A 24,873-nucleotide genomic window follows, 5' to 3' on the forward strand; every position below is an offset into this window, starting at 1 on the left:
AATAGTTTAATTGAAAAAAAAAATTCCAAGCATACAGTTTTATTTCATCTCTTATGTTTAAATCCAGTTGAATTCATCAAATGACTCATTAGGTAAAAAAAAAATTAAGCTTCAAGAATGACACTTTAAAGTAAATATGTTGATATTTAATATGTAATTAAAGCCTTAAAATTTCAAGAATATTTTGTCCATGAAATTCTAAGAAATATTAAAAAGAATAATATTCTTTTAGGCTGAACATGAGAAATGTTAAAAGATAATTTGGACTTTTAAAGTTTAAGAAATCTAAGATGTTCAGAAGGATTACAGTTGCATGGAATTTAAGGTTACAAATGAATTCAAAGTAAAGGGGAAAAACAGACAAAAAAATTATAATACATTGAATTTGAATTCAGGAAGGTGACTTTATTAATTATTTATTTGCTCCATTCTCCTTTAATTTTTTTCCAATAATCTCTTATTATAATAAAAACACAATTTTACCTAGAGTTATGAAATTTGGTGTACATATACTTTGGAGAGTAAAATGTGCAACTCCTCAAGAGTTTTTTTTTTTTTAAATAATCTTAATTAATTTAAAATTAAATTAAATTTTGGTGTTTTTTTACTGTAACTTCTAAAAGTATGATCAAAGATAATATCTTAAAATTCAAAGAACTATATTTTTGATGATATCAGTTTTTTTACAGTAAATTTTTTTTGTTTTCAATTAATTTTAAAAAAATATTTCAAGCACATTTTACAACAATTGATATTGTTGAAATTAAATTTTCTTTTTTGGTGATGATTATTTTTATTAAGACAAATCAGGCCTCGCCTCAACATATAAATTCATTGAGTGATCATCTTTAGCTCTGAATTAGACACATAAACTGTGGTGGAACCATTTTCATTGACCAAAATTAAATTCCAGCTGGACTCTTGATTTCCACAAAACCAATCAGGTACAAACCTTTGACCTGAGAGAGGTGAAATTCAGAATTGTTTACCTGGACTCTAAATATTTACGACATATTCAAAGATTAAATTTAGGAAAAACACACACACAATTTGATAAGATGAGAGTAGTTGCTATTCCAAAAATCGAAAATTAATTTTCCAACCTTGAGCATTATGAAACATTATTCATTGTTGAGTCCTTCAGCATGTGAAACTTCTCAAAAAAAAAAAAAAAAGTTCCATATAAAAGTGTTTTAAGAAAGTATACTTTTAGATAGCATATTCAGAGCAATTTGATTGTGTGGCGTTATAGTACTAGTAATATGTTGTACTGTGATTTATTTTTTCAAATAATGTTGATTTTGTAAAAAGTTTAATTTTTTTTTTTCAAAATATAAATTAATCTTTTTTTAAAGGCACTATTTATTTGATCTAAGTAGCATTATTTTATCCTAAAACGAGATTAATTTTTAATTATTAACTTAATCAACTTTAATTTAACTGTTTTGTCTGGATGATACTCAATTTCATACATATGTAACTATAAATACAGTATATCTCTTGGGTGAAACTAAGCGCGGAAATTTAAAATTACAAAGAAAGTACAAATGCGTGCGTACAAAGATTGCTTGAAAAAATAGTTGCTAGTTTTTAAGTTTTAAGCGATACTATTCAATTTTTCAAAAAGCATTAATAATATACTATTTCATTCGAAGAATTTCTTCGAATGAAAATGAAAAATGTTGAAAATTCATGTGTCACATTGTGATATTGGTCGAACTGCAGTTGTGAAATACTGCTTCGTTCTGTTGAACGTACAGTAACTACGTTCTGTACAGTCTACAATACATTTCACTTTCACTCAGGTGAATACTCTAAGAAAACAGATTAGAGTAAAATAGATGATTATAAAATGAATTGGGAATGGACAATATCTGCTTTTCATCTGTTTCCCTATTTAGCACAATGTGTTATTCCAAAGCCTTCTGTTCATCAGTTGATCTAAAAACGTCTGCTATTTAATAAACTTCAAAATGTTTTTTTTTTTTTTTTTTCACCTTCTCAATGTCATTGTTGCACCAATTAATCTGAGGTTTATTCTGATACATGCTGATTTGCTAAATGAGAAAATTAGCTGTAGTTTTGATAATATATGGGTTGCAGTTTCGTAAAATTGATTGTTGAATTTTATCTAATGCATTTAGGCATATTGCGGTCCTAGGTAATCTGCATTATGAAATCCATCTTTTTAATAAACTAGTCAGTTTACATTTCAGTGCAATTTTAACTAAATGTTAATTATTTATTTAGATTAATTATTTTTATTTTAGTTATTTTTGAAAATGTTATTTATTTACAATTAGCCGCCTTTGGTGACCTGTTGGTTCGTCGGAATTAATGCTGACTAAAATGTCCAATTAAATATTTTATGTTACATGCTTTCTTAGTAGCCCCTTCAGCAAAATACTTTTAAGCTTCAAATTTTGATAGTTACATAACTCGCTGTTATAGAAACCTTACTATATTTTGTTCAATTGTACTATATATATCTTTCTAATTGCTGCCAACTGCCGTACGATTGGTATTTGAAATGGGAGATGAAATTACAATAAATACGAATTTTTTTCTAAAGCCAAACACTTTTTAAATATAACTACAGAAAATCGAAACTTTCAGCATTGAAATTTTATGTGTATTACATGATATATATATTTTTTAAAATTTATGCAATGTCTAAAAATTATTCAGTAAAAAAAAAAAAAAATTCTGATTCATCATAAAATTCAGTTTTTATTTTATTTTAATCAATAAATGTACTTCTGAAAATAATTATGATGATTTAATTTTTTACATTTCCTTAATCATATTCCGTAAAATAACTTTGACGACTAATGTTTCAATCTTCTGCGATCAAGTTTGGCCGAGTTATAAACTCTGAATATCATTATTGTAGGATAATCAACTATTTCATTATTTTAGGGTAATCGGAAGAAATCCGGGCACTAATTAACGTTTTTTTTTTTTTTCCACCAAAATGATCGATATAGCAGTCTTTAAGTTTTCAGTGAATAGTGATATTCAAATTACCTTAACTCAATTTTGCAATTTGCAAATTGAGTGGATTTTTTTTTATTTGAAAAATTAGTGTGTCAAGAATATTTTAAATATGACTCATAAAAGAGGATCTGTATAAAATATAAAATTTGTAATTCAGGAGAATTCAAACTGCATAAATTATAATTATTTACTTCAGATGAACCCTTTTTTTTATTAGATGTATATGGCTATTAACGTTTTAGAAATTAGCTATTGGGCTCTGTTTAGAGTAGATATGTAGAGCAGTTTATAAAGAATAGATATAAAATAGATAGTCATGACCCTGATTAGATAGATATTCATAGTAATTATGTTTGCCTTGAAACTTGAAAGACGTAGGTTATTGGGATTTATAGCTACAATGGCTGTTACCCCCCTGTTTCCAGATGAAGTTTCAGTCAGTTAACAGTTACAAGGCAGTTGCGATGATGCGATTTAGTTCATATTAGAGATTTAAAAGTTCCAATGAAAAGAAGAGGTACAATAAGGAAGAGGTACAATAAATCATTTTGGAGATTAAAACGATTCAACAGTCCAGGAGTTATAATTGTTTTGCTGATTAGTTTGGCCAAAACAACATTTCCCTCCGATTTTTGGAAGATAGTGCTTCAATGCTAGGGATGTCACCGAAGGCGATGAATTATTTACTGTTTCTATAATTATTGATTGTGATCTGATGCGACTCTTTTTTGAGGCTTGAAATAATGTCTTCAGGAGAGATCCATTCAATCCAAGGTGTATTTTCTGTAACTTCTTTGGCTAAGCGATCTGCAAGCTCGTTCCAAATTATATTCGAGTGACCAGGTACCCACAGGAAGGATATTTTATGATTTAGTTTGGTTAAAGTTTGAACTTTGGAGGCTATACGTTGAATAATTTTTGACGACTGGATGGAGATATTTTTAAACGATGTAAGCGGAGAGAAGCTATCTGTAAGAATGAGACAATCTTTACCAGGAACAACGAGAACATCTAGTGCTTCAGCAATGGCTAAACTTTCTGCAGTAGAAATGGAATTGACAGGATGGACTTGAAACACGAATTTTTGGATGGAAGAAAAACCAGCAATTGAGGTGTGCTGGAGTGTTTTGGATGCATCCGTAACAATGATAAAATGATCAGGAAATAAATTCCGAATGCATTCATTAAAATAGTTGTTAATTTCAATCAAAGACAGATTTTTATTTTGAAATTTAAAATCCGTAAGGAAAATTTCAAAGTGATTAGAGTTATTCGATGGTTTTTCAGGCAAGGTGATAATTTGACTGGTAGAAACGTTTAAATAAGTGAGTATAAACGAAATGGATTTTTTGTCTTTTGTAGTTAATTTAATTTCCTGAAAAGCAATTTTCAGAAGGACAATATGCGGGGTCCATTTTGGGAGGCCTAAAGCAATTCTCAGGGCAATAGTTTGAATTGTGTTGCATATGTTTGCCTTAAATGAAAGTGAATTTCTAAATTAATAATATAGATATTTAACAAGGTCACAGGTAACTTTTTCTTGCATTTAGTCTTTTGGAAAATATCACTTTTCATATTTATTTTATTTTATACAAACACGTGCTGAATGAGCTTTTGTTAACATAATGGCAACGCATTGATAAAAGCTAATTTTTTCCCATGTACGAGTAAGGTGCTTCTGCAGGTTAAATTTTATTTTTATTTTGTACGAAATAAATTATTAGGAATTACGATCAAAATTTTTTTTAAAAAACTTATTAAAAATAGAAGCTTTATTTATACGTAGAAACCTAATTTACTTTTTAATTACAATTTTTGACGTATTTTTCCTTTATTTTTAAATAATCTTTCCCTAAACATTATTATTCATTCATGTGTTATAACTATCTGAAATATATACTTTTATAAGTTAATTAAATAATGTACTATCATTCTGTTTAAATCAGAATTATGCTTAACAAAAATGAAACAGTGGGATTGTTTTCCCAAAACTTTCTTGCATACTCTTTAATGAAGGTGTTATCTCAGAGAACGCGTTGCATGGAATTCGCGTATAATAGTTACGAAGTATTGCCTTTTGGTGTAAATTTAGCATTTTTACTAAATTTATTGTGTCATCCTTGGCTAGTGTTTTGGCGATTAATCCCTGGCATTCGGTGAATAGTATATGAAAATCGAATTTATGTTTTAGATCCGTTTATCCCAACCGATTGAAACAAAAAATTGACATAAAACTACATTTGTAGTCACAAAATTCCATACTAAAATTAATATATTTAAGTCGTAGGGTTTTTGAGTTATTTGGTTGACATGTTTTTGAAAATGCAGACCAACAGACGGTCAACCCCTCATTGGATTTGGCGCAAAATGTGATAAATATCTGTTGCTATAGATGTTAATATGTGTACGGAATTTTATCCCTCTCACTTTCTCCATTTTATAGTTATTATATTAACTTACATTTGAACAAATATATTTCCTCTGAATGGATTTTTCTCAAAATTTGATAGAAATCTTCAAATTTGGTGTAAAGACCATATAACAAATTTCATCCATCTAGATCAAAAAGTCTCCGACAAACGGACGTTAATGTGTTTTTCGAACTCAAGGAGGTATAAAACGTAGTAATTTTTTGGCGATTACAATGCTGTTTTTATACTACATTTACGAGAAAATAGTCTTCATTAAATCTTTTATGTTTTTTGAGAAGGGAACACTTTTCTAGATAGACTGAATCCTTACTTCATGAGAATGCAAATCATTTAGTGTATTTTTATTCTGTTTTTGCATAAAAATTTAGTGTAAATATTAACAGATTTTCTGTGTTTTGTTTTTTGTGTTTTGCAATTTGTTTAACGGCCTTTTGTAGCAATGTTTTCGAATAGTGAAAAATTTAAAAGGTTGCAATTTTTGAATTTATTTTTCATAACTAAAGGAATGATGGACGTACTGTTTCATTGTCATCGGAAGAAGGGGCGGGATTGTCGTGTTTAACCTATTAACCGGGTGAAATATTTCGTTATATCAGCCATTATATTGGAATTTGTTTAGTTGTGAACAATTTTTTGATATTTAGTCTCTATTGAGAAAAGTAGTTAGATTAATTACATAAAATTTTCATTTTATTGCAGTATTGATTGACTTTATGCACCTTACACATTTGGTAATCTCATTGTATCATAATTCAAATTACCAATTGCCTACTTTTTGTTCGTTGCGTATTCATTAAGCAAATATATTAAAAATGAAACATGAACCAGAAATTTCCTGACATAAAAAAAGAAAGACTTTATTAAGTCTTTTACAAGTATAGCTTTGTTTGAGCTTTTGGGAGAAATTTACATATTTTCTATTTGTAATGTGTAAACTTCAGCCTGAGAAATAAATTACCTTTGCAGCAAAGAGGAGGGGAGGGGAAGCCTTAGGCGGGATTGTCGGTGTTTAACCTGTTAACTGGAGCGAATATTTCGTTATACCTGAAAGACGATTCCAATGAACATAACTTTTTTTTTTTTTTTGATCACGCAAATTTTTTTAAAATTATATGTGTATTGCAATATATTTAGCATCGTACTTACCCATTAAAACTTATCGTGACTGTATGGAAACACTTCAAATTTGCACAGTTTAATTTCAAACGCCACTTTAACATTTTTTCATAAAATAGACGTTAGTTGCACACGACAGAATGTACTTCAGCCGTGTATATGTGAGCATTTTACATTTCAGTATTACATAATTTGCAAGTTGTGTATTTTCAAAATATGACTAAATGTTAACTTGAGGAAGGAAATATTTACGAAAAATTGTCTAAAACATGTAGATTAGCCACAGTCTTCTACTAAGACAAAACGTCCTTCTTTGACCCAAAACAATCCTGAATAACTGATCGTTTAATTCTTCAACGGCTATTATAATCAAGAGGTACAAATTGTGTTAGATAGAAGATTTGGGGAAAAAGTTGATATTTTGATGTTCCGATTCTAATGTTGCTTTGTGTATGCCTGACTGATTCAAGATATGTCATACCGCGGAATAATTATTTTTAATAACAATTTTTGTAATTAACTCTTTGTAATTCGATTTATATATTTTCCAAATATGTCATAAAATATTTTATTAAAATAAATGAGAAACAAATGAAAAGCGATTGCTTTAATTCCTCAAGTTTACATTTATTGCTTTAGGTGTAAGTCATTTCTCACTACAAAAATCTCCATTGTGAAATGAGTTTAACAAAAGTTAATTTCTCGGTTAACAGATTAAAACTGTGATTGGTTTTCTGTGTAAGAAATTAGTTCGTTATTTATATCCATCTTATTATAATTTTAAATAGTAACATAAGTTTAGTTTTTGCTTAACATCTGTCTGTAAGGATATTGAACATACAAGTGATTATTAGATAAAAACATTAACGTGATAAAACGCATCCATCAATTCTGATTGATGGATGTTCTTATAAAATAGTTGTTCTAAGATATCTATAAAATAATATTATTGTTTGATTTGGTAAGTGTACTGTTGTTAAATTTTTCAAAATATAGTATTCATAGAACTTTTATCTTTTGTATCATTTATATAACCTTTATATTGTATGGTATTCGCTCACCATGCTGTTTCTTGGCACTTTTCTTGAAGAAGACCTTCAAATGGCACCTGAAAACAAACGTTTCACGATAGGTCAATTACAGAGCATTTCGTGACCAGAAAATCATGATCCATTGCCACAAACTTAAATACACTTCATGACGATGGACAGATACATAAGATAATCTGGAGGAAAGAAAAGGAAGTATAAGATGACAATGCCATATTCTTCAAATTTATTGCTTTAAAAAATGAGGTCCATTGATTTTGCATGTTTGGGGTTTGTTTATATATTTTATATAATAAGTTTAACAACAATAAAAATTCCCAGTGCATAGAAAGTTTTATTTTTTTAAAATGCGATGAACTGGGTAATATTTTAAAGTGTTTAAAATATAATTGCATTCTTATCTCTTCAAAGGTGAATATATTCAATTCTGAGTTTATCAAGGAAGTCCATAGTTAGTACTTCCGTAGGATCTGATTTTATCTATGCTTAAACAAGTGCTCACAGTTTTGCTTTTAGAACCTTAATGTTATAAATAGATCTGACAGAATGCAGGAAGAAGTACCAGTTTTTTTCATCTGACCGCAATGTAGGCTTATGACGTCTGTCCTCAAAAATACATCGAGGACAGACGTAATTATAATAGCTTCAAGATCAGTCCGAAGAAATATCGAAGCCTCAGCAATATCGTCTATTAAACAATTTCAAATTAAAGGCAATGTAAATGATGCGTTATTTAAACTATACCAACATCTAAGTTTTTCATTGAAATGCATCCGACTTGCCAAATTCTTAGTTTCAGTCATTGCAACCGAAATTTTGATAAAAATATTTTATAGTTTAATAAATTTTAAATATATATATACTAATTTACAGATAATATAACATTCTGTGGTGACAGATTATTATTTTATGAAGCTGAGCATTGTGTTCACTGTTAGAGTAAAGGCTTTAATGGCTATCTGATTGTTTGAAAGTGCTTAAATGTGGCCTCATATCGGTATCATTTAGCTTTCTATCTTATCACGGTATTAATTTAGATTAGCGCATCGGTGATCTCTTTAGAAATAGCGGTTTTGCAGAAAAATCTCAGTTAGAGATCAACTCTTACCTGTAGATATATAATAAGTTTTAAAATATTTTTTGAACTGCTGCGAAATTACTAGTTCTTCTTTCTTTTTCTTGGAGAAAAGGTACAGTTGAAAGATTTTTAACTGTTGTGCTACTGTTGCTGAGACATTGTATTGCTGCATTTTTTTTTTTAAAATCAATCCTTCAGAAAACATATTGATTGATTTTGAGTTTTTGACAGAATTGAAATATTCATGGCTTGGAAATATTAGATCATATTACTGTAGTTCGTCAAGTTTGCTATAAATATTCAACATTTTTTTTAAGGAATTATCGAAGCTGATATCGATGCATGTTTGAAACCAAGATATTTTTTTAGCTACATTTGTGAATTTTTGTGAAAATACAATGTCAAAATTGTCTTTTGGAGCAAAGGATGGAATTTCTTCAATGCCTGAAAAAAGTTTCCTGTGATAGAATGCAGGAGGAAGTGAAGTCAACCATCTAACTCTCTGACCCGCCCGAAGGCACACAGATTTAAACCATAGAAACTGAATGACAGGACCGCCGCAACAGCAACATTGGCGGGAACTGTGGTTGAGTCCTAAGGGCCGTCACCGGCCACGTTACAACCCTCCCCGAAGGAAGTACGTCCCGTCATCGATGGGAGGAGCCAGATCCCCCACCTATTAGTGTACCCTCCAGGGTGGCGAGATCCAACCACCATGCCGGAAGCATCTCATCCTCATTACGAGGTGCCCCCCCCGGGGGGAGCAGGAGGAAGTGAAAATGAAACTGAGCAAAATTGATTAAAAGCTCATAATTTATTATGCAAGTTATATTATCCATTAAGAAGTATTACGTATGACTTAAACAACACAAATGTATCAGAATACTTGAAAAAAAAAAAAGATTTTTGAGGATATTCGAAGATTTTCAATGTCACAAGCAGATTTCTGCTTTCATTTCTTTGTCAGAAAACAAATATTTTTATTCTATTATACAGCTATATTACTATCTTAATAAAAGGTTTAAAATAATTTTGTAATTTTAAAGAAACGTATTTCGATTTTTTGAAAATAATTAATGAAAACACCTGTTTTTTTTTTAAATACAGTTTTAAAACATTTCTTTCATGATTGGTACAGTGGAATACTCATCACATTTAAATTTAAAATTTCGCTGAAAAGTTCAGATCATTACTAATGTGTTGCCAAATAAAAACATTCCAATGCAAAAAAAAAAAAAAAAAAAATATTTGAAAAAAATTGCTGATGATTAACGATTATACTTTCGTTCTAACATGGATAAAGTGCAGTTGAAATTTAGAGTTGCATTTCAAACGCGATTTGCAGACTTAAAGTCTTAGGAAGACACTTTTTTTTATTTTTCTCCGACCTATCGACAAATATCGAATCTGCAAAAATAGAATTAGTATCTAAACATATGCAAATAACGACAATGATGGGTTGAGTTAAATTCAACATCCAGTGCATGTATGGACCTATATACAAATTTTTACCAGCCAAGTATGAAATCATTCGACAAGTCGCGTAAGAAATTATTTCCGTATTTGAAAGTACTTCGAAGAAGCAACCATTGATATTTACTTTGGATTTACATTTATCTCGATCTGTTATGACTGTGATTACTTTCAGTAAGATTTTCAACGAGACTGTATTATTGATTCTCTAGGGCCTAGAGAATCAAGTTCACTTTAGGCTATTTCATTACGTTTAATTTTTGCGATCTCTATGTAAAGCTCTCATCAGAATTTAAGACATATATCTTAAGAAATGCCTTCCAATATTTTGCTTTTTCCAAATGGTGTAAATCTTATTATTATATTTATTTGTCGCCTTTGGCGAACCAGCTGGTTCGCCAGAAATATTGATTATGTTTACTTTTTAATAAATCTCTCACGCATAATTTAATGTTTATAATTTCCCTAAGAAAATAATTTTAACCATTGTATTATAACAAACTAATACATATGCTCAATTCTTGTATTTATGACCTTCTTAATAGAGTTAAGGCGCACGACATCGTAGAGCTAGGGAAAACGTAACTGCCCAGTCAATTTATCATCAACTTTCGAATTTCATTTTCTTATTTCTTAACGGCACCAGTTGGTTTCCCCGGGAAAATTGATTACATTTCTTTTCAGTTAAATTGTTTTGATAAAACTTCAGGATTCCGCTAAATTGTCACACTTTAAAATTGTGTTACATTAATTACTTTACATATATTCTATTTATTATGCATATGGACTGTTTTAATGGAGACTATTCCCATAACATTATATTGCTTTTAAATATTTAAATGCGCTGTTTATTTTCTAAATTTCGTGGTCTCGTGACTTCACTTTTTCATTTCTCTTATAAATTACTTAAAATATAATCTGTATTTAGATTTTAACATAGGAAGAGAATGCCACTATTAAATATTTGATGAAAAAAAGAAAAATTGATTTAAGATTTAGGGTAACGCTCTATTGTTGGGAATTAGGCAAAATTATATTTTTTAAAATTTGGCAAAAATTTGGAAAAATTTGCACTATTATTAAATTATTAAAATCAAAAAGATATTTTTTTAAAAAAAGATTTTTAGTAAAATTTTGAAGCGTGTAAAGATTATTTTTGTGCATAATGTTTTCGGAAATTATCGTGGAAAATTTTTAAAATTTGCCTTAAATTTTAATTAATTAAAATTCTTATTAAAATAAAAAAAAATCCTGTAGATCCCCAACATACACAGAGGAGCACAGGCATACAATTTTATTATTAGTAGAGATGTAAATTACACAAATATTGAATAGAATCTTTCTACTTTAACTATTAAGAAAGTGAAGAAAAGTTAGCAATTAAATATTGGATAAAACAATGAAAATAAGTTGAAATTCGTAGCAGCAGTGAAATGATTTATTGAATAAAATAATGCAGAGGAAAATAAAAGCCAAAATTCAGGAAGTATTTACCCACCAAATAAATTGGTGTCATTAAAAAGACATGTTTTTTTTTTTTTTTTTTAATTATCAGTGCTATATAGAAACATATTGTGGGCGATAATAATTTTCAAGGGTTACCTCGTAAAAGCGCCAAAATGTCGTTACTTTTAAATAATTTATTCAGAAATGCAAATTCCCGTCCTCCAAAATATAAGTATGACAAACTGTTTGTTAAGTAAAGCGCTAACACACGGAATATTCTTTAATATCATGTTCTCTTTTAAAATATAATGTTTCTAAAACTTACATGTTATTTGAGTAAAAAACTTTTGTTTTTATCGGGTATTGACAATTTTACATAAGGAATTCAGCGATCAATTAAAACCTCGTCTGTAAAGAAATGATCATTTCAGAAATTTCTCTTTCTCAAGAAGGCTCTTGATTTTTCTCTTTCTTAGATAATCATAGATTAAATGTTTTAGATTTTTATTGCCTTCACGTGACGTGCTACTTTGTTAATTCTTTTTTTGCTGCTGAAGATAAGATATTTTTTTTAAGTATGTAATGGATTGATTCGCTTGAACAATAATGGGGTTTCCAGGCATCGATTCTCTTCCTTAGTTGAAAGGAGTTATGCGATATCGCTTTGACTTGTAATTTTTCTTTCTTTTTTACATTCTTAGTAAGATGTCTTTGGAGGCATACTGCAACCTTGAAATTCTATTTATATCGCTGAGAATGTGAAAAAGCATTTATTTATTTAATTCTGTCAAATGAACTCGCATATCGTGTCGGCAAATGCTGATATTTGGATTAGTTTGAACGTGTCTGCATTTTTTTCTGACTGAATAACTATGAAGGTTAAATTCCGTGAAGATCTCAAGCACGATTTATGAAATGAAATGTTCTTAGCTTTTATTAATGATAATTTGTAAGACAGCTTCATTTATTTATCACGATACCAAAAATTATCAATGAAAATTTCGTTCAAATTTGTAATTTCTGGAAGTACAGAACAGTTTATTAACTCTTTGTTGTTACGAAATTGTATCCATTTTTTTTGGGGGGGGGAGGGTGCTTTTCTTTTTATATACAGCTGGCGCTTCTCCCCCCCCCCCATATTCAAAGTATACCAATATGAAAGTATCGTAAGTTTTTGGATTATTGATAAATATTCGAGATTTGACGAATCTTCACGTTTCGAATATCCTTGAATACGAAAAATATATTTTTGGAATTATGTCTGTCTGTATGCCTGTATGTGATTACACTGTTTCAAAATCTCTTTGAGCAAGAAGGATGAAATTTAGTATGGGGTCTTTACACTAAATTTGCAGATTTCAATCGAGTTCTGAATGATATCCAATCACATGCAGTCACAATGTCTGACAGTGAACACGGTAATTACAAAACGTAAAAAAGCTAGATGGATGAAATTTGGTATATAATTACAGAATCTAAAGCATAATTTCGTATCAAAATTTGATTCCAATCCATCTATGCTTTGACTTTCACTTAGTCTGTATATTTGCGTACATTTAAATTCTGTAAGTTAGAAACATAATAACTGAAATAGATAAAATTTCGTTTGTGATATTAAACGAAATTAATTACTATTAAATTTGTAGTTTTGTGGCAGATTTTGATTTCAATCAGCTGGGGGGGAAGACATTTAGAAAGCATACTTTTTTTCCCTCCCCATTATACTACGAGGCACAAAACGTTCTTGCACGGGCCCGGAAAACAAAATCAAAATGCTTTACTAAGTTGGTGAGATTTAATATACCGATTTCTGTGATGGAATCTGAAAGAATTTATGTGAAGCACAAAAAGAATTGTTGCTTCTTTTCATAAAAAAATCACCATTTTTAAACTCGTTTTAAATGAAAGAGAATGCAAACATGCAGTCAAAAGATGAATGTACTGAATAAGAATGAGATTGTATATATGTATCTAGTATTCAATTTTCTTATTGAGCTATATCTCTTCTCTAAACCTGAAATAAAAATAGAAAATTCTGAATATAATTTTTAAAAACAAATGAGAGAGTTAATTTACGCGAATGATAAGTAATGACAAATCGTAAGCTTTTTTGAAAAACAGTAAAGTCAGTCCTTTAATTTTTTAAAAAGTATTATGCAATATGCTTTTATGGACCATTCTTTATTATTTAACCCTAGTAAAGAAATATCTGCATTTCAGCGTATGATTAATAAATTCGCACGCATAAATTCGTATGACCAGAATAGCCAATAATGCATTTTTCACCAATAGTCAGAAAATTTGTAAATAAAACCTTGCAGTGATTAAACGCAGAAACATTTCTTTTTTTTTTTTTTTGCAATTTCATTTAATAAGTTATAATAAAAGTTTTATGGACGTACTGTGAATGCAATCATTTTATTTTTGCTCTAATGTCTTACAAATTTATTCGCTAATTGGAAAATCATATAAACTTTCTATGTACTATTTAAATAAAATACTTAGGCGCTAATGCATATAAAGAATAATTCTTCTAAGGTAGTGAGTGAATGAACCGTTTTATTACTTTTTTCGATATCCATCCGAAACCTCTGAATAACATTTAACAACTGAAATTTTATTTTAAAATGAACCATATTATAAGAATTTGGAAATAAATATTGAATAGCTTACAATATTATTTCAATTAGTTTAGTTTCATTTTTGTGTATAATTTGTAACTTTAGCTTGAGGAACTTCATTTAAATAAATTTAATTTAAATATTCTGTTGTACGAAATTTTTAGGACTCGAATAGTTTTGAAACGATTAATACAGTTATCTCATAAGAAGAGAGCGGTTTAATAATCCTTCTGCCCCGTTAATTCGACGAAATGAAATGTCACGGTTCATTTAGAATACCTCCAATGAATTTCAGTGTCAAATGAGCGGGTAAAAGATAATGAGCTATTCAGATAAGGTGCATACATTCATATATTTTTTCTTCACTTGAAGTAGTTTGTGTAGGTAGTGACGCCCTCTGGTGTTGAAAAAATTATTTTTATCCTATATAACGTCTTTTATATGCAGGTGTAGTTTATTGAAAAAGTGTCTTTGAGTAGTATATTTTGTAATAATTCAAAACGACATGTGTTGATTTTATTGATAAAGAAGAGGATGGATTTTTTTTAAAACTAATCTTTAAACTTAGTATAAATTGTATGCTGGGTAGTTTGTATGATTATAAAAGAACTCAGTTAATGAAGAATTTAGGTTATACATATACCCTTTTTAAAAGGAAACGCGAATGCCAATCAATAAATAAATATAATTATTATTATTATTATTTTGCTCATTTGCTTTTGTATTTTTTTTTCGTTTATCAAAGATAGTAGTTTAAAATTATTGCGAAAATTATTTTTCGGCTTCATCATTTTATTTACATTTTCTGCATTGATAATGTAAGCTTATCAATTTGTCAAAAGTTACAATTCAAACATGAGTTTCTATTTAAATAATTCAAAATCTTAATTTTACTTTATAATATTTTTAAAAAAAATTTTAATGCTAATCTATTATATGCTAATCTTGTGCATAAACGCATACTTTAGTTTCACTTTTGAATCGTTTAAAAAAAAAAAAAAAGTAGGACATTTCCATTTGAAAGATTGTAGAAGTATTTTTAGTTATGGATTCATGTAAAAACTTGTAGCTGTCGATCCTAAGTTTTCAAACCTTTTTCCACAGCATTGCGTATTTATTCTTATGATTTTATGAATGCTATGTACGCCAAAATCTGTACGCAAATATAGATTTTGGATAATGTGGCAAATACTTCCTCGTGCATTAATGATATTATTTCGGAAGATGATACTTTAGAAATGGGATTATCTGATATTTTGATTCAGTATCAAATCATCTGATTTTTTTTTTTTTTTTTTTTACTTAAAATGCATAACAACTGCATCTAATAAAAGTATGATAATTTTGCGGAATGCCTATTATACATTTATAAAATAAGTATTTATTATCATGTGACACTATGATGATGTTTTGGTTTGGGGTTTTTGAAGTCTCAAAATGCGTAGGCAGATAAATATAGACTATGATTTGTTGTTAGAACTCATAAATGATAGGAATTTTTTTCTGATCGGAGCCATAAATATGAGAAAATATTCTCGAGCGTTTCAGATTAGTTTCTGAATCAAAACCATATGGCAGTTTTATTAAAAATATCTTTGCAGAATGATTATGGTGCGAAGTTTAATTCCTTTTTACAAAATGATTTTGATGATTCATTTTATCAATGCATTTCATGGAAGGAGCGATGATATAAACATTCATTTTTTGCTCTCAAATTTCATACTGTCAAATAAAATTGTTCTCGCAAGATAATTTGAAATTTTCGAAAGCAGATTTCAGTTTTATTTATTACATTTAGTTTTTTTCTTACTTCTTTTAAAAGTAGCGTTTTGGAATGCTGCAAAAAAGATGTTCCATCTTATAATAATTCTATCGAAAGAAATTTTATTATTTTTTTATACATGTTATGATGTACTATCGAATAAAAATTATTTGTTTATTTACACTTCACAAGTTATTGGAAACAAAGACAAAATTGATGTCTAAGCATTATTTTTCTATTATCATAATTCTAAGTTTCCAAATTTTTATTCAAATAAGTGTACCAAATGCATATGACAGCATTACTGTAATACTTTTGAACCAATTATTTCAAAGAGGGGGATTTCTCAGCGGGGTATTATTATTATTAAACGTGTATTGCCTTATGGACGTCCATTCCTTTCATAGTTCTTAAACAGTGCTTGAATTTGTTCCCTTCTTCAAATTGCTAATTCAATTTATTAGGCATCGAATCCATTTTGAAACTATACGAGATTTATTGATGGATTTTCATCGCATTCAATCGAAATTGAATTCATTTTACTATTATAATATATATTTAGTATTTATTCTATGGGGGACAAAGATTATTGGAAAATGTTCAGTTAGTATTAAAAAAAAGAAGAAGAAGAAGAAGAAGTTTTTTTCATGATTCTAAGCATTTAAATCTTCAAAATATGCTAAAATGTTTGCAAAATTTTAAAATTTTATGAAAATTGTCTTGCGATTGATATATATTGATTTAAACTAGAAATTACTTGTGTGATGTACAGATTAACCTTTTACAAAATTAAAATTACACTTTTCATTTTATTGTGATAATAGTCTTGATATATAATAAGAAGGCTGTATTGTCATACTGTTTATTTTAAAGTCATTAAATTTCATTTCCCCTCCTTTTACTTGGTATTCAAATATTTATCATATTAATATTTTTGTCTTTCATTCGTTTTTGTGTTGTCAGTTTTAAACATCCAATAGATACTTTTTGTCTTATAATTAAGCGAATGTAAACATTGGTTACATTCATAATATTATATAATTTTTTTTATTTAACAATTATATACTGTCTTATTCTTTGAAAAGAAGAAATCGGTTTAAATGGTTTCCTGTCTCGGTCAGAAAACAACATTTATTGCATGCACCTATCACGTGGTTAGAGCATGCCGACCTAATGGTTTTTTTTCATAGGAAAATTTGCTTGAGCGATATGCTCATTATCTTTAATATTCATTCTTGTTAAGTATTCTTCCTAGTAATTTCATGATGATTGAAATGCTTTAGTCAATTATGTCTCATGGATTTCTCATTTCCGAAGTTATGTCTATGCCTCATTTCCGAAAGTTATGCAGCTTTGGAGTTCTGATTTTTCGTATTGCGAAAGGTATTTTTCTCTTCCTATTTTTTTTTTTATTATTATTGTCGGAAAGTAAAATAAATGTGGAATTTTTGATTGATTGTAAAAAAGCACCTTGTTCAAATAAAAAATTAATTATTATACACATTTGAAAAATCTAGCTATCTCATATTTCAGTTATTATTTTTTAAATTCCTCTCTAGATAATCAAGTTTTTTTAATCGAAAAAAAAAAAAAAGAAGAAGAAGAAGAAAGAAAGAAAGACTAGCTTTGAAAAATTGCATCTTACTTTAACATTTTCATTTCATATCCAGAATTTCATATACAAAATAGATTGGTTATGCGCATTTCTTTAAAAAAAAATCTTAGAAAATAAGTTTGTAATATCTCAAGATTTAAAACAATGAAAAGAAATACAAGTTATTCATTTTCAGTTTTTATTGCATTGCGGAAATAATGCACATACATTTTCAAAAGAAATTTATGCATAAAATTTAATTCTAAGTACAGATTTCAAAATGAAGTTACATCGAAATACAATAGAAAATCAAGATATTGCAGCGATTAAAATTTTTTAACTTCACAGCAGCATAGTGAAAACAAATTCGTATTGAAAATATTCCAATAGATTAATGTTTCGCAAAGTAAACGAAAAAAAAAAAAAAATAAACATTGCGTTTTAATTTATCTAAATAAAAACTATGAAAAATATTTCCTAATCGTATTTTTTTAGCTTCACTTTCAGTTTGTTAGTTCTACTGAAATGTCTAACTTTACATCAGATTATCATAAAAGTAAAATAAAAACGGCTTTTGAATTTGAAAGAACATGTTTTCGGATAAAACATAACAAGGGGGAAAAAAAAACCCGATTTTTTTTAAAACTGGTTTTTTAATGTAAGCAGATACTTAATGATTAATTTTAAATATTATGTTTTGTTATTGTAAAATAGAAAAATATCTAAATGTAAACAGCTAACCTGACAGAAAAGTTATTAATATACTAATCGGCATTGATGACCATTTTGCACTCCTAGAATGTTAATCATGTTTAATTTCAACTGAATCTCTTACACAAATTTTGCATTCTTAGTTTATATCACAAAATGTTTTTAAGTAGTGCTATTTTAGCAAAGGCTTTTAGTAACCTTATTCAGTTATGTACATGCTCATATCCAAAAGCGCCTTTTACACTAAAATAGTATTGTCAATCTATCCAGATCACGCATGCGTGATCTTACTAAATTGAAAATAACTGGCTTATTGTCAATGCGCCTGGAGTCGAAACTTTTTTGCATAACTAATTGTGCCATTTAATTGCACTTTGCTAATGTCAATTTCACTTTCTTATTCCTTTTGCGAATTGTGCAGTTGATACCAATATTAAAATTGTGCAGTATGTTTTACGTTCAATAACTTATTATCTATATTAAACTTGCTGTTAGAAAGGATTAAAGGAATAGGAACCATTATCCTTCAGCTTACCGGACATATTTCCTATTATAATATCTCGAAGTTAATAATTTTCACATTGAATGGAACCGACTAAAAGTGTTTTATTTTGGGTTTAAATACGCGCGAATTTTGATTAATTAGAAGCAAGGACAACGAAGGAATATTAGATCAATTATTTGGATTTTTGAATTTAAGATAATGTAAAAATTATTTTTATGCCATAATATTTTCAAAAGTTATCACCGAAAAAAGTTAGCTTGATTTTTAATTAAAAATTTTAAATAATCCCACCGTGGTACACATTCCCAACCTCAAAATATGTTAGTGCAAAATGTGGCGGTTAGGTCAAACGACGGTAGTGTCTTTTTTTGAATTTCACCGAAAAATTAATCTATATCTTCTTACCACTCTGTAATTATTTTTAATAATCAGAATTAATAAATAAATGAAGTAATAAAACTTGAAATTAATGTACCGTCTGGAATTGTGCTTGAGAGGTGACATCGGAATACAAAGGGTTAATATAATTAAAAAGGCAATTTCTTAAATTTGAAAATGGTTAGTAATAGTTTGGGAAACTATCATTGAAAAAAGTCAAAATCTCGCTTAATTTTTAATTAATCACTTTTAGTTGGAAATTTCCCCTCCCCAAAGTTTATTTTTGCCAAATTTTGCAATTGTAGTTCAAATAGTCTTTCACAATCAAACTTCTTTTGTACTTCAACAATCACACACACAAACACAAATTATTCCTAATGTTTAAAAATATCTGGCTTAGACTACGGATTTAGGGGCTAAGGGTTCATTTGATGACCTTTTCAATGTGAATGAACCTTATGTATGGTGAGATACAGGTGTTTAGTTTATCAAACCCTTGAACCGCTTGCGAAATTTGAAAACCGGTCAAGTGCTTAGCTGTGAATTCCTCAGATGGAACAGCAAATAATCATTTCCTTTTCTTTCACAAAGTCAGCAGTCAGCTGCCTAAGTGAACATGTGAAGTGATATATCTAATAAAACCTGCAATGTAGCAATCACTTTCTAAATATAGTGCTCTTATCACATGACTGTTGCGAATTTTCACTCTTTTAGAGACTCGTAAAGATAACATTCCAGAGTAAAAATCCCATTCCCACTCTTATCAGTCACGGGTATGAAGATCACTTTTTACATGTCATTAAAGAATTTAGCAACTTTCTGTTTGTTTTTTAAATCATGCTATGTCTACTTCTCGAATAGTCCGAGACGTTTACTTTATGAAAATAAATTTTTGAGATTGCAACTGTTTGGCAGTCTCCAAATAAAATGAATTTATAACTCCTTTTTATTTGTTTTTTCGAAAATGCAGAGTAAATGTGTAAGATTCTCTTAAAGAATAGGCCTTTATTATTTAAATTTTTTTTTTTTTGGCTTATTAAGACAGGAAGCTTATTCATAATGGTTTCAATTGTGTGAGCAGCGGAATAGGAATCCTTAATAGAGCCTTATACAACGACCTTATACCCATACAGACCATACCAGTTGAGTTAAGAGCTGCTTAAATTGGCCCAGATGTACTTTAGAGGATGGGAAAAAGTAACTTCCGAAAGTATTCTCGCACGAAAATGAATTTTACGCTGTTTAATATATATATATATATATATATATATATATATATATATATATATATATATATATATATATATATATATATATATATATATATATATATATATATATATATATATATATATATTAATTCAATGCGGCCAATTTAGTTTCTATCAAATTCTTTGGTCTAAATTTAATTAACTTTTAAACATATTTTTAAGTGTATTTCACAAAAATATTTTCATTGCTATGGAGAAATCGTTTTTGATTTCCTTGTTTCATCAAATATTTGATCGCATGATTTTCTTCCATTATTGAAGCAAATGAAGGATTCTGTTTCATATCTATGTAGCATACAGGACGAATAAAAAAATGAAATTACAATATCTTTACATAGGTAGGAGAAACGTTTATAATAGCGCTATGATGTCATGAAACTGATCTCTTATACTCTGTTTCACCCTAACTTGGCAGTATTGTAAAAGGTAGAAAATGTGACGCTCCGCGTTGAGAAAGAGTTCCCCATCAATTCCGACTTTAAAATAGTTAAAATGCGCAGAAATTTATCAAAAAATATCATAAATTACAGAAATCCTTTTGTTATCAGTATGTATTTAAAATTATTCTCAAGTTAGAAGTGCTTATCTGTTAAGTATTTTGTAAATAAAGCGAACGAATAAAACTAAAAGATTGACATAATGAATTCCACTTTGGCTAGAACCGGTCTTCAAGGTCAAATATTTGGTGCGCTTTTCTTTTACGTCTCCGCCAACTCAGCTCCATTCAGTCCGCAACCATTATCATCTTTCGTAATTTTTTATTCTCATTTTTTTACCAGCTGATATTTTTGATACTATTAATCGCAGTAGTAGTTATTAGTTTTGATTGTTGAATATGTATTCGATTCGTCATTTCTATTCACTACTAAAATGTCTGAAAAAGAGAACGTACGCTGTGCACACCTTCAAGACGAGTGAAACCAACAAAAAGTGCAGCATGCAGAAACATATTAAATGTTTATTCTCGATTCCGAGAAAACCCTCAAGATTCTATTAATCAAATCGTCGATAAAGTTTCGCATCTTACAGGTGCTCCGCAATGAACAGTTTTCCGTTTGAAAAAAAAAAAATAAAGGCATCCAGTCCTTTAAGTGCCCATGGAAAGAAACGACCGGACTCAATAGGTAAACATTCAAGTCTTGTAAAATATGATGATTTTACTTTATCCTGTATTTGACGAAAAATCCATGCATTTTTTCGTAGAAATGAGATTCCAACATTAGTTAAAGTTTTAAAAGATGTGAACGATGATATAGATATCTTTTCGAAAAGCATTAGCCGAACTACGCTTTACAGAATATTGAAAGATTTAGAGTTTTATTTTGAGAAACGATGAAACGAAATGAAATAACTTTAATGATTTATTAAAATAATGTATCAATAATATTGAAAAAATAAAGAAAATAAGGAAACAATTAATTCTCCGATAAAGTGATAATATAATAAAGTAGATAAATATTTACTATTTGGCGAAAAATTTGCGAGATAAAGTTTCGCCAGCGATCCGCATTTCTAGTAACTTAGTACTGTAAAGTAACCCAGTTCCCCTGACAACGACTGCGATTCGGCATGCCTAGAATATGCAATACTGCCAAGTTAGGGTGAAACAGAGTATAGTAAAGTTTATATGCACAGTAAACCATATATATGTAAGAATATTAAAATAACACGACTTTAACCCTTTAAAGGGCCATTTTTTTCTAGTCATATTATGTTAAAATATTTTTAGGCTTGAAATTAGAATAAGAAAAGGGATTTATTTAGCTTATTAGATAAATTTAATTTGATTAACTAATTAATTAATTGGGTTAATTAATAATTAAGTTACAAATCAAGACGCATCATTTTGATCGAGATAAAGAACTGAAGCATCTAAATTTCTGTCTTTCTAAAAAAAATTGTCAGAACTGATGCCAACCTACAAAATTTCATACAAAGATTGATACATTTGGTGAGAAGTATACTTCCCACGGCCCTAGAAAGGGTTAATGTGTGATAATTTAACAAGTCATGAGCATGAAGTTTTATCTAAATGATTTAACTGAAATTAAATATATATATTAATTAGAGATAATATATAAATCTCTTGCAAGTCAACTGATCAACAAAGGCAGCATGATAGACCAGAAAATTTTGTATGATTATTTTGAAAATTAGTATAAATTTTTTTATGAAATACCGCTCGAATGTGTTTCTAATTAAACTCTGAAATATTCGTGATGTAAATATATTCTGATTTTTAAAACTTTTTGTTTGTATGTTTTAATTTGATTTTTATCTTATTCGTATGAATGGAATTTTTGTAACCAATTTTTCTCTCACGTACTGATGTAGCCAGAATTCTAAAATTTTGTAAACGCTTATGCGTTTCCGATGACAATGCAACATTTCTTTATTTTCAGAATGTAATTATCTGAATAGTTTTAATCTCTTATGAGAGGAACCGCCTTGTGGCGAATTTCTGAAAAAAGAGATTTTAAGATTTATGACTATTTATTTGATTTTTATTTTAGAATTTGAACTACTTAAAAAATTAAAACCAGCAGGGAATGGTCAAAAATTTCTCGGATACTCTAATGACGGTGTTATCTCAGAGAAAATCTTACATGGCATTGCCGTACAATAGTTACGAAATGTTAAGCTTTGTCGTGACTTTAGCATTTTTACTGAATCTATTTTGTTATCTTTGTGATTAATCCCTAGCATGGAATTAATAGTATCCCAAAATCGAATTTTGTTTTAGACACGTTTTTCACAAAAGTCGGAAGTTACAAAATTACATACCAAATTTGATATATATATATATAAGGTATTGCGTTTTTAAGCTATCGTGTTTGCATGCCTCTGAAAGCGCAGACTGACATATGGTGAAACCCTTGTTGAATTTGACTGTAATTTGATAGATGTTTACTCTATAAATTTTAAATCTGTATACCAAATTTTATTCATTTAGCTCTCTTCGTTTTGCAGTTGTCGTGTTAATTTATATTCGAGCGAATAGACACACTTCCATTAAATGGATTTTGCTCAAAATTCGATATAAATCTACAAATCCACCGTATGCCAAATTTCATCCGTCAAACTCAAATCATTTTTCAGTTATCTTTGTTACAAGCAGATAGACAGACATAATATCATAAACGTGTTTTTCGAACTCGATTCGTCAAAAAGTCAAATTCGAATTTTTGACGATTACAAGATTATCTGTTCTTCGTATACAAGAAAGTAAAAAGTATAAAATTATCAAAATAACGAAATTTAATTTCACTCTTTTGTTCGTTTGCACCGAAACAGTAATAACCTTTGTACTAAAATGTAATAATCAAAGCAAAAGTCATAAAACACTTAATACAATAAAGAAATTAAGATACAGTCAATATCATTAGAAGGAAAATTTTCAAGCAGTTATTAAAAATTGAAATATGTTATGAATATGATTAAAATTCTATTTAACGTAGAATTTATATATCATAACTTCCCGCTCTTCTGATTATTTTTTCGTAATTTTCAGAACCCCCCCCCCTCGCAAAAAAGTACACTTATAAAATCATTGTTTTATTTTTATTATTTGTTACCATAATCAATAAAAAGGATCAATAATATGTTTGGTAGATATGGCCATTGGCACTTATAACTGATAGAATATTGAGCCTGAGATTTTAATGTCTGTATGTGCAAACTTATTATTTTTATTTTAAAAATAAAGGCATACTATTTTATTTATATTAGCATCCATATAAGATTTAAAGCGAATTCTTTTTTTTTTAAAACTAAAAATAATTCATACAGATGTTAGCTGTTTAGCTTTTGCTTTCTCTGCAGATATTCAGATTTTTTTCTGGGAACATTTAAGATAACGGACTAAAATGCAAGCTATGAAACAGATTTTATTGTTAACCAAATAATTTTTTTTTTTTTTTTTTTTTTTTTTGTAATACAGAGTTATTCAAAAGGCAGAAGCAGATTTAAAATATTTATTTCTCGTAAACGACGATAGATAGGAACGTAGTATACGATACATCACAAGATAGAATAAAATCCAAAGTTTTATTTTAAGCATTCGAATAATCGCGGGTAGCGGCTTCTATCTATTGTTGTTCGTGAGAAATAAAATTTTAAATCTACTCCTTCTTTTTGAATAGTCGTGTATTTTCTGAACAATCCAATAATTTTTCCGTCATTATGAGGCTATTTCTTTTCTAAGTAATGCTTGTCGTAGATAAAACGTGGAAGCATTTTTCAAGGCATTTAAAATTCCACAAAAGGAAAATTTATATTCTCGTTTTAAATAGTGAATTGCATTGAAACAAATGTTAAAACAATGCAATAAAAAAAAGTGACAAATCACAAACGAAAGAAATTTACTATTACGGGAAAGGAGCATTGCTTTGACATGTTTGTATCTTTGTGTTATTAACATATGCAATTTTTATTACTGTA

The 24,873-nt window shown here is 28.6% G+C and overlaps 1 protein-coding gene across 2 annotated transcripts in view; it reads left to right on the forward strand.

Annotated features, from left to right (window-relative positions):
• LOC129963452 (calcium-binding mitochondrial carrier protein SCaMC-2-A-like) overlaps positions 1-24,873 on the forward strand; it is a 57,803-nt gene that overhangs the window by 2,227 nt on the left and 30,703 nt on the right. Inside the window, exon 1 of one of the 2 annotated variants that reach the window (XM_056077844.1) lies at positions 17,232-17,357. The exons of the other annotated variant lie outside the window; for it this stretch is intronic. The gene's annotated coding sequence lies outside the window, so the exon portion shown is untranslated. Of the gene's footprint in view, positions 1-17,231; positions 17,358-24,873 lie in introns of those variants that run through there. 2 annotated transcript variants of the gene reach the window in all.

This window comes from Argiope bruennichi, chromosome 1 (genome assembly GCF_947563725.1).
Source record: "Argiope bruennichi chromosome 1, qqArgBrue1.1, whole genome shotgun sequence".
Lineage (NCBI taxonomy): Eukaryota > Metazoa > Arthropoda > Arachnida > Araneae > Araneidae > Argiope > Argiope bruennichi.